We start from the raw sequence: 12,500 nt of genomic DNA on the forward strand, positions 1-12,500 counted from the left end.
CTTATTTTTCTTCACCTTCCTCCTTCCCTTCTTCCTCTTTCTCCTTTAAGGCGCCCGGAATTTCATCTCATTTTAAAATCCTGCTCTCGAGGTTATAAAACAGAGGACATTCACCTAATAAATCTTTGGCGCCCATATTTACCCAACGTGAGGTGAAAATAACGATGAAAAAACACTACCAGGCGACTCGGCGTGTGTGTGTGTGTGTGTGTGTGTGTGTGTGTGTGTGTGGACAAGTAAATTTCTGACAAGAGTTAAACTTACAATTAACTTTCTCCTCAATCAGTCAATCAGCCAGTCAATCTCTCTCTCTCTCTCTCTCTCTCTCTCTCTCTCTCTCTCTCTCTCTCTCTCTCTGCTACAGACAAACAAAGCCACCACAGTGACCCTTACGTACCTAATTTATGGCCCTGGACCTGAGGCTTCGGCAGGAGGAGGGGTGAGGGATGGAGGGACGTGGGATGGGTGTTGGGTGACGGGCAGATGATGGGGGAGGGGAGAGATGGATGGGGTGGAGTAGGAAGGGGAGATTTTTGCGGTATAAGGAAGGTAATTCGAAGAGGGGTGATGGACTACGAGGGGAGATGAGGGGACATGAGGGGATGGGGTGTGATGGATTGGGAAGGGGTGATGAGTGAGGGGTAATGTTAGGAAGGGGTGGTGGAATGGGTGATGATTGATGGGGGGTGGAGAAAGAGAGAGAGGGAATGGGGGATAGGAGTGATGATTAGTGAGGAATGAGGCTGGGAGGGATAAAAGAGACAGGGGGAGAAAGAGAAATGGGAGAAACAGTGGGAGGAAAAGAGAAATAAGAGATTTGAAGAACAAAATTTAAAATACACAGAAAAAAAAAAACTAGAACACACACACACACACACACACACACACACACACACACACACACACACACACACACACTAAGAGGCTTGGTGGGAGAGAAACTTAATGGCACATAAATGTTTTATGAAATGACATCAACAATTACACTTTAATAGACCTAAGAAAAAACTACCTACCGCTGACATCCTCACTCGTAGGCCTAGTCTGGCAGGAGGACTGGATGAAGAGGTCCCCAGCCCGCCCACGATCTCGGCCTACCTCACCACACGCCCATCCTGCTCCAACACCCCACACACTCACCACCCATTCACCATTCTGCCCACTTGTATGCCACTCAGCAAGTTTTCTCTTCCCCACTTCACCTCCACCCCACTCCACTCCCAACGCCTCCACCCAACCCACGCCGCGGGCCTTCAGCGCACTGCCTGCATTAGTAATGACGCCCCCGAGGTTACCTGCTTCTCCTCCGTCAGGTGCTACATCCCCTTAGCCCAGTTTATCCTCTTCTTACAGTCAGTACACGCCACCACCCCTACTCTCTCCTTCCTTACTCTCTCCGCCTACTCTCTCTTGGTCTGCTCGTGTCTTCTTCCCTCCTTGCCTCGCCCGGCCGCTGACCCGCCACTGGTTAACTATTACAGATATCACTGCTACAGCCGACTACTGCTGGTATTGCTATTACTATTACCACTACTACTACTACCACAGCGTATCTCCACCGTCACTGTTACTATTGCCACTACAACTACAACCTCTCATGTGACTGCTATCAACACTAACCACTCTAATTAATCATACAAAAACTGACAAAAAAAAAAAAATACTACAACTTCCACGACTATTAATCTCACATACAACTTGACACACCTGATACACTGATACACGCCCCCCCCCCTGTCCCTCCTCTCCCTACCCCTGTTCTTACCCCCACCACTCCCTCACCCTTCCTCTGTATCACCTCTGTATCAAAACCTGAATTTGTCACCTTTTGTCGATTCTGTAGCAGTTGAATAGGCCTAACAGCCCTTACTGGAACCTATATAACTTAGCGTAAGCCTATAAAACTCCTAAAAGAGCCTATTAGTTCCGGTAGGCCTAAGGATGAAAAGTAGGAGGAAGGATGAAAGGTAAAAAATGTTAGATGGTTATTTCAGATCTGCATTTTTGATGAGGAAACAGTTGCTTGCCACAGTCTGAGGCCTATGCGTGGGTGTGCATTCCCCGGGGCGGCGGTGTTGTGCAAATAGGCTCAGGTAGGCTTGTCTAGGCCTATGGCTAAATAAAAAGCCGTACAACTTCCCCTCGTGCGAAGCATAAGCCGACTCGTCTCCTTTCCCCCTCACTTCGTTGCTTTTTCCCCTCACTTCACTTCCCTTGTTCTTCTCCTCTTCTCCTTTCTCTCCCTCATTTCAAATTCCTTCACTCATCTCCCTTTTCTATCTACCTCCATTCCTCCTATCCTCCTCCACCTGCCCTCACTTTCTTACCTCATCTCTTCCCTCTTCTTCCTTTCCTTCACTTTCCCTCATTCCCTTTCCTCTAACTCTACATCTTTCTCTCTCTCTCTCCACCTTCCCTCACCTTCCTTCTATTCTATCACCTCTCACTCTTTCCCTCTACCTCTCATCTCTTGTTTCCCCTCGTCTTCCCTTCACTCTCTCACACACTACGCCTCTTCTTTTCATTCCTTCCTTCCTTCCCTCACCTTGTTTTCTTTTCATTTTCCTGCCCCATCTGTCTCTTTGTACTTCTTTTGTATTCCTCTCCCCTACTCCTCGTCTTCATTTTTTTCCCTGCCTTTACATCTTCCTCATCCATTCCTCCTTTTCCTTTTCCGCCCTCTCTCCACTCTTCGCTTCCTATAGTTGCTTTAACGGTCTTCTTTCCTTCTCCCTTCTTCCATTTTTTCGTCTCTCTCCTTCCCCTTCTTCATCTGGTTACCTTTATGGTCTTCCTTCTTCCTCTTCCTCCTCCTCCTCCTCCTCCTACTCCTCCTCCTCCTCCTTTCCTTTCGTTTATATTCGTCTTTCATCTCTTCTGTTTCCTTCCTTTAGTTGCATTCATATTCCTCGCTTCTTCTTCTTCCCTCTCCCTTCTCTCTCTCTCTCTTTTTTTTTTCTTTCATTTTCTCCGCGTCTCGTTTTCTTCCTCAGCTGGACTCTGAATTATTTTTTCCTTCTTTTTTTCCCCTTCCTGTTATTTTCTAGTTCGTCTTTTATTTCTTTTCTTCTTTTTTTATATTTCTTTCTCTTACATATTTTTTTTTATTCGGTTGTTTTTACTTTCCCTTCTTCGTTCCCTATTTTTTCCTTTATTTATTTTTGTCTTCCTTCATTCATTATTCCTCTCTTCTTCTTCTTCTTCTTCTTCTTCTTCTTCTTCTTCTTCGGCCGCTTTTTCATACTACCCCCTCACTTCTTTTTTTTTTTTTTCCTCGTTTCATGTTATTAAAAAGTTTCCACAAGACAAAGTTTGAAGGGAAAAAGTACATAACTTATAGAAGGATTCCAGTTATTTATATTTCTTGCCTGCATACCTCCCTGTGTGTGTGTGTGTGTGTGTGTGTGTGTGTGTGTGTGTGTGTGTAATATTATATTGCAAGGAAGAGTAGGAGGAGAAAGAGAAAAAAAAGTGGAAAAAGGTGGGAAAAAAGGAGGAAGAGGAGGAGAGGAGAGAGGAGGAATAGGAGGATAAGGATGAGAACAACAACAACAACAACAACAACAACAACAACAACAACAAAGAAAAAATAAAACAAAGCCAAAAAAAAAAAAGAGATGAAGATGGAAAGAAAATGGAAAAGCGGAAGAAAAAGAGAAGAAGAAGGAAAAAGGCTGAGGAGGAGGAGGAGGAGGAGGAAAAGGACAGTGACTCTGACTCCCCACCTGACTGATAAAAATGACTGGTGACTGATGTGACGTGACTGAGCCGCTAAATGGGAGGCGCAGACTTACTAGAATCAGTCCCTCTGTTGAATACAAACTGCAACTTCTCTTGCAGACTAACTACTGTTTGACTGCTGACGGGGAGAGAGGGAGGAGGGGGGTAGCGGGAGGAACCGGGAGGGGAAGGTGAAGGGGTCGAGTATGATGTGTGATAGTGATGTGGTGGGGAGATGTGGCACAGGAGGAGGTCGTGGTGGTGATGGTACTGGGGTTGTAGGAAAGGTCAGGGTGAGGGACGAGGAGGGAAGGAAGGAGAGAGAGAGAGACAGACACAAATAAACACGTATTTACATAAAATAAGTAAATAAATAAGTGCAATACTCACAAATGTAGCGCCCACAGGTCATGAAGTCTTGACACACACACACACACACACACACACACACACACACACACACACACACACACACACACACACACACACACGACTCTTCACAACTGCAGCGGCTCACTCACCTGAAACAAGAACAAGAATATTAATCAATCGCTCTGTCCACCGAGACCGCAGGAGGGACAAAGGCGGCGAAAGAGAAAGAGGAAGAGAACCACCATGTCCCCCTTGCAAGTCCCCCATCACACAAACCCCTTCCCCTCCTTCCCCTTCTCCCACCGACACACCCCATCCACGCACGACAAATCCCACTGACAGATGAAATAAATGGAGGTCTGGTTGGGCAGTTGGGTATTTGCATAATAAACAAGCACTTAGTAAAACTGGAGACGTACCCCTGAGCTCGTGCATCACTGGGACACAAGCTGACAGACTGCACGGGGTAGGGGAGGAGAGGGAGAGGCTGCGAGGTGAGAGGGAGAGGGTGTGGAGATGTGGTGGGAGGCTGGGAGGTGGGGTATTTTCTAGGGAGGAGACAGGGAGAGGCTGAGGAGAGAGAGAGAGAGAGAGGCTGGGGAGGTGGTGAGGTTGAGGAGGTGAGAGGAAGGTGTAGAATGGGCTGGTTGTGAGGATGAAGTAGGAAAGGAAAGTTGGGAGAGGAAATGGTAAGAGGTTGAGAGAGAGAGAGAGAGAGAGAGAGAGAGAGAGAGAGAGAGAGAGAGAGAGAGAGAGAGAGAGAGAGAGAGAGAGAGAGAGAGAGAGTGCCGGGATGTAGTATATGAAAACTGAGATAAACATGAACAACAGTACTAATGCACGAGACGGGGAGAATACAAGGCGGACACGACCACCACTACCACCACCACCACCACCACCACTGTGCCGGGTTAAGGGGGTGTAGGGGGGAAGAGGTAATGTGAGACGATAAATGGAAGAGGGACAAAGGGAGTAGAGGACGAGACGGGACAGGCAAACAGCTGATGACGAGGGTTACGTTAATATAAACAACACAAACCACGCAGCAAACAGACACACCACAGTAATGCCGCTGCCGCCAAGCCCTCAGCGGCGCGCCCTCACCACCGCGCCCCAGAACAGCGCCAGGGCAAGCCACCAACGTGTACAGAACAAGGTCAAACTGGTAATTCTGCAAATGACACGAATAACACGACAAGCATTATTTTTTCCTCCTCGTGAGCTGCAGCAGCCTTGGGGAGTGAGAGGGCGGGTGGGTGCGGGGTGCGGGTGAGTGGTGACGCCTGGCCCGGGGGTAGGGGTGGGGGAGAGGGAGTGGCGGTGGCGCCTGGCCGTGGCACCGCCTTCCCCTCTGACACTTGTTGGACCCCAGCTGTCACCTTCCTACCACATTTTCTTCTTTTTCCTACTTCTTCCTCTTTCAGTGTTGTTTAAACCTTCTTACAGTTTCTCTTTCGTGTCGCCTTGAGTTTCACTGTCACGTTTTGCTGCTTTTGCCTTCTTTATACATATATATATATATATATATATATATATATATATATATATATATATATATATATATATATATATATATATATATATATATATATATATATATATATATTATATTATATTATATGAGCGTGTCCTCAACCCTCACTTCGTTACGTCTTATCACCCTTTCATTTCACTTCACTTTCATTTCACATTTCACTGCCTGGTTCTCGTCCCCTTGCTGCGTCCTTCTTTCCCTTCAATTTCTACTGCTTCTTCCTTGGATGCTTTTACGGTATACGTTCATTACACTCTCTCTCTCTCTCTCTCTCTCTCTCTCTCTCTCTCTCTCTCTCTCTCTCTCTCTCTCTCTGCTGGCTCCGGTTTCCACTATTTTCCGGATCGCGGGCACCAAAAAGTTTTCCTGGCCGTGAATGGCACTATTGTTGTGCTTTCCTATTTTGGCCACGACGGCTGCTGGCTGGTCGAGTGGCTGATGGCTGGCCAAATGGGAGGGTCGCTGGCCGGGGCACTGCAGGAATGAGATGGCTGGATGTCTGTATTCAGGGATGGGTGTGTATCTAGGCAGCTAACAGGTTGGTTTAGTGTCTGCCTCTGTGGCTCACTGGCTGTGTAGCAAACTGGTAGCGGTGTGGCTGGCTGGCTAACTGAGTGGCTGGATGTGTGGCTAGAGTGGATACGAAACTGTGTGATGTAGTGGATAAAAGACTTTAACTGTGTGGATGGCTGGATGGATATCTGAGGAGAGTGGTCGAGTGACTCAAGAGGGTGGCTGTGTGACTGGCTTGGCTAATAGAGAACTGCGCGGAGGAGTGACTGTCTGGCTGGCTGGCTAGCTGGGAGGGAGGGCTGATCGGACAAAGCCAGGTTGCCGGGCGGGGCCGAGACGCGGGCGGGACGAGAAAGCTAATTAGGTGGTCCTCGACACTTCATCGCGTCCCCATCACTTAGAAACTTGTGGGCCGCCGCGTCTGTTTATCGCTCTCATCCGCTTCTCGACTTTCTCCCGCCTTCTTTATTACACTCATCCCTTCCTCCGCTCTGAAATACTCCATTTATTTTTCTCCCAGCCACCAGAATTTACTTTAACTGGAAGTGGAATGTAGTCTCATGTGTTCCAGTTACTCCCTCCAGATTTCTTCCTCGCCCGGGCTTTATCACGAGGGTCTTTCTTTACCTTCCCTCCTGCGGCTTTTACTGTTCATTTCGACCGCGTTACCAACAACTGGGCGAGACAAGATCGGTGATATAAATAGAAATAGAGGGAGGAATATATAAAACCGGTCACCACCACCACCACCACCACCACCACCGCCACCGCCACTCCAGTCTCCGCCTCTCAGGTAACTTGCTCCACACTCAAGTTAGAATATTATTATATTTCCGGGAAGTACAATTTTGTCGTGTGCTTCCCCTTTAAGATGAGCTTAGAGAGAGAGAGAGAGAGAGAGAGAGAGAGAGAGAGAGAGAGAGAGAGAGAGAGAGAGAGAGAGAGAGAGAGAGAGAGAGAGAGAGAGAGTTGGAGTGGCGGACTGACAGACAGACAGACAGACGGACACACTAGCTCACCCTCCATAACATACAAATAATCCATCATGACACAGTCCCGCACGCCACAACGCCATACACGCAACACAACCACCACCACCACCACCACCACCACCACCATCCCCACTACCACAATTATACCACCACCACCACCACCACCACCAGCACGACACAACACAAACATGAGTCATAACACCGAACATTTTTTTTCTTTCATTTATTGCCCAAACTCACCCCGAAAAATACACTTGAAAAAAATACACCGACCATACACTGAAAATACGCGGAATAATGCATTACTTAACACTTTCCTGCATGCCGAAGTACACTTATACACATAATGCATACAGGAAAAAAAAAATCATTGTGGTTAATCTAATTTGCTGACATGCATGGCTATCCCAAGAAGTCATGCCACAAAGTTCAAGTGAATTTCAGGACTATAATCCACACAAAAATGAACGTAAGAAATGATAAAACTACTCTATATTTAACCCCCTCATTACTATCAAGGCATGTTTAATTTTTACTCCAAACATCACATAAAGACCACATCAAATTTACGATACTTTTTTCAATGAAGGTTAAAAGAATCCTATGCTGTTACTTAGCCTCCGCAATTGTAGCTATATTTTCTCTATTCTACTAAATTGTGACTACACGAAGAAAAAAAAAATTGTATAATTGAATGGTATAAGAACTCCCTCATAAAATACAAGAACTGGCGATGTGATATGTGGTAGACAATACTATTAAAACATTCTATATAATACCACATCAATACTTTGGCCAACTGTTCATGTGTAAGTAAAGACGAACACTTATTAGCACCGAGGGAATCGTATCAAGTGAGACAGCAAGAATTCACTCCCCAAACTTTAGGTGTTCCCTCAGTCCAATACGTTAATGAAACACAGCAAACGTCTTGAGGTTCGCCCCGCCAAGGCAACCAAAAGCCAGCCCAGCCATTAATTCTGAATAATTTGACCTCCCCACCACACTAACCACGGTATGTTCTCCTTTTTAATGCCCACTAAATGTAACAATTACACATTTATTCCTATTTTACTCTTTTTTTTTCCTACTCTTTCAGTTTGGATTTTTTTTTTGGGGGGGTTAAGTTGGTTTGTCCTTGTTTTTTTTTTATTCTACTTTTCTTTGTTTCTCTCTCTCTCTCTCTCTCTCTCTCTCTCTCTCTCTCTCTCTCTCTCTCTCTCTCTCTCTCTCTCTCTCTCTCTCTCTCTCTCTTGGTTTGGGTGTTGTCACTTTTTTTCTTTTTTTAACGTGTCCTTCTTTTCTCTCCCTCGGCCACGTCCGGGTCGCGCTGCATTAAATATTTTTGTTATTCTGTTCCCGGATTACCGCGGCTGTGTTGCGGCGCGGGAAAATATTGCTGTGTTTCCTGCTGTATTCCCTTATGAACTTGTGTGTGTATTTAACGTTACGCGCGCGGGCACACACACATATATACATAGATACATACACACATACATACACATATACAAATGCACGCACACTAAATCCGGGTATTAGCAATTATTACTGGCGTGCATATACATTTATTTCCATTACTGTGATTATTATTATTATTATTATTATTATTATTATTATTATTATTATTATTATTATTATTATTACTATTATTAACATCATTATAATTCCTATTTTGCTATTATTACTATTACTATTCTTATTATCTGTGTGAAAAGTGTTACTACTACTACTACTACTACTACTACTACTACTACTACTACTACTACTACTACTACTACTATTTCATCCACAAGACAAAATTTCACAAAGTTATAAAGATAAACATAACAATGAAATCTCTCTCTCTCTCTCTCTCTCTCTCTCTCTCTCTCTCTCTCTCTCTCTCTCTCTCTCTCTCTCTCTCACCACAACTCAGTCTCGTGTATCCGTCCCACCTTCACTTCCTCTCAGCAATTCCTCTCCTCTCACTTAAGAACTCAAAACACAATTACCGCGCAGGTCGATTCCCATTCCCATTCTCAGGAACACTTGGCGGCGCGGGCGACAGAGGGCTTGGCAGGGATTACGAAGGCTCCGACACTATCTGGGAACGGGAATCGCTATTTCTGGGAATCTGGGAATGCAGCATCCGGTGAAGCTAACTGTATTGAACCATCTGCCAGTCCCGCGCTGATAAATTCCTTAGTGTGTGTGTGTGTGTGTGTGTGTGTGTGTGTGTGTGTGTGTGTGTGTGTGTGTGTGTGTGTGTGTGGAGGTGGAGGAGGTGGAGTCTTGTTTTAATTGAATGGTGCGTGCATGTATGTGGTAAATTGGTGTGTGTGTGTGTGTGTGTGTGTGTGTGTGTGTGTGTGTGTGTGTGTGTGTGTGTGTGTGTGTGTGTGTGTGTGTGTGTGTGCTAATGGAGAGTTAGTGCTGGTATGTCCTCCTCCTCCTCTTCTTCTTCTTCCTAACTCTCCTCTTCCTCTAGTTCTTCCTCTTCTTCTTTCTCTCCTCCTCCTTCCTCCTCTTCCTCCCCCTCTCAAAGCTCAAAATTCACGTGATAAAAACATCGTCTCAGGAAACGGTCAAACTTCAGCACTTTGGTTCTCCTTAGCCTCGCCCTCTCTTTATCATCCCCCTCCTTACCCCCTTCCCCAGCCATATCTCCTTATCTACCCTCCTCTTCTCTCCATCCCCTCCAATTTTCCTCTCTTTCTTCGCTCCATTCTCCCTTATCTAGTATTGTCTTGTTCCTTTCATTTATTCTTATCTACTTTTTTTCTTTTTTCCTGTATTTCTATTCGTCTTCCTCTTCATTGACAGTGTTTTCATCTACTTCTACCTATCTACTTTCTTCTTATTTTTATCCAGTCTTATCTGTCTTCCTGTTCCATCTTTCTTTGCTATCTACCTTCTTTTCTCCTTTCTTATTCCTCCTTCTTTCCTTATCTTCTTCCTTCCTCCTTTAATTCCTTCTTATTTACCTTCCTTTTTTTGTATTTCTTTCTATCTGTGTTTTTCTATCACTCTCCTATTACCATATTTCTTACCTTCTCCCTAGCTCTCCCTATTTATCATATTCATTCACTCCTCTCTATGTATACCCTTTCCTTCCTCTTCCCTTCATCCCTCTCTACCTCCCTTTTCCTCCCATCTCTCCCCATGCACCTCTCTTCCTCCTGCTCTTATTCTCGTTTCCTTCATCTATTCTCATTTTCCTCTGCATTCCTTTTTTCTCTTTTCTCTCCTTCGTATCATCCTTACTAAAATTTGGAGACTTAATTCCTCCCTCCCTCTTCCTTCCTTCTTTCCTTCCTTTCCCTCCTCTTCTCTCTATAAATACTCTTTGCTCCTACCATTTCCTTACTTTCTCTCCCCTTCCCTACCTAAATACTCTTCGTTCTTTCCTTCGTCTTTCCTTCATTCTATTTTCTTCCTATCCCTCCTCTTCTGAAGTTAAATACACTTACTTCTTTATTTTTTTTCTCTCTCTCTCTTCACACGTCTTTTTATTCATCTTTACTACTTGCTATACTCTTATTTTCTCTTTCTGTTAGCTTTTATGTCCAATTTTCCCTCCATTCTCCCTCCACCAATTACGGAGAATGAGGGAGGAGGAGGAGGAGGAGGAGGAGGAGGAGGAGGAGGAGGAGGAGAATAAATAAATAAAGAAGTGAAGAGCCGTAAAGGAACTGAGGAACACAAAAAAACATTTAAGAGAAATAAAAAAAGAACTTAACAAAATAAATTTATGATCAGACACGAAAAGACAAAGAGACGAAACAAAAAAGGGAGAATAAAAAGAGGAGAATTGCAAGAGAATAGGATAAAAAAAGAAAATAGCATGAAAAAGAATATGTAGGAAGGAGAAAAAAATATATAGCGCGAGAGACAAGGAAAGGTAACGAAGGAAGGGGGAAAAACTCGGAGGAAAAAAGGGAGGAAGACAAGGATAGGAGGAGAGGAGGTAACGTTTATGGCTGCAGAGGAGGAGGAGGAGAAGGAGGAGGAGGAGATGGGGAACAACGGGAAGAATCTTTTATTGGAGAAAACGTGGGTGTTGTAAAAGCACACGCACGCAAGCACACGCACACGCACACGCACACACACACACACACACACACACACACACACACACCATTATATAAGAGGACAGAATGTAAAGAGAACGCCTCCACAGCACGGAAGGGCATCACCTCAACACAACATCAATCAAGGGAGGAAACAAGAAAGTTATGAAAAACGCTTCGATGTAAACTAGAACAGCGAATCAGAGACATCCATTCGATGATTTACTTCAGCTAATGTGACTTCACCAAACTTAACCTAACGTAACATAACCTAACTTAAAACCTAACCTAACTTGAAACTAACAGATACTGACAGTCATCGGAACGTGTACAAGCTAACATAACCTAACCAATCCTAAAAAGAACCTTAACCTAACCTCACCTACCTCCCCAAAAAATAACCTTCCCTAACCTTTCCTAACCCAACTTAAAACTACCAAAAGAGAAAAGTATCATTAAATATCTCCAGCAAGCTGTACGCAACTTCCAGGTATTCTCAGCAACAAGAAAGGAAAGCTAATAGAGGTAAAAATCTTATCATCATTTTTATCACAATCATCTCCTCACGTGGCGGGACTGAAATATACCAAGTGCACCGAGTCTTTCCTCCATCAAAGGCAAGGCTAATTATTTTTCTTATTTTCTGACTTATTTTTTCCCCCTTCCCGCCTTCACCAGCTTCAGAATTCCTGTGAAAGTATCTATTCCTCATTTTGCTCCACGTGGCTTCTCCCTAAAAGGACTAATTACCTGTCCCGAGGAAATTATTGTTAGGGAAGATGATTTTTTCTTCCTGATTTATGTCTTTCTTTCGGTTTCTAATTCTCTCCGGTCATAAATTTCGCTCCGGTTTCAATTTATCTCTCTCTCTCTCTCTCTCTCTCTCTCTCTCTCTCTCTCTCTCTCTCTCTCTCTCTCTCTCTCGCTCACACTCTCACACATTCGAGGTTTCATTCGCTTTCACTTCGCTCAATGAGTTTTTTTATTCATTTTTTTCTTTTTTTTTTTTTGTTTAACGTCATTTTTATTCTGTTTAATTATAAATGTTTTTTTGTTGTTGTTTCCTTTGTGTGTGTTCATTAATGGGTTGTTTCCGTACCAATTATAAGATTTTTTTAATGTTATTTATGTATTTATGTTTTTCTGCATTATAAATAATTTGTACACAACACTGAATTGCCCTTTTCACGAGTTTTATATGGTAATGCAATATACTCTCTCTCTCTCTCTCTCTCTCTCTCTCTCTCTCTCTCTCTCTCTCTCTCTCTCTCTCTCTCTCTCTCACTATCAATTTACCATTCCACCATACTATATTTCCAC

This window comes from Scylla paramamosain, chromosome 9 (assembly GCF_035594125.1).
Source record: "Scylla paramamosain isolate STU-SP2022 chromosome 9, ASM3559412v1, whole genome shotgun sequence".
NCBI classification, from domain to species: Eukaryota; Metazoa; Arthropoda; class Malacostraca; order Decapoda; family Portunidae; genus Scylla; species Scylla paramamosain.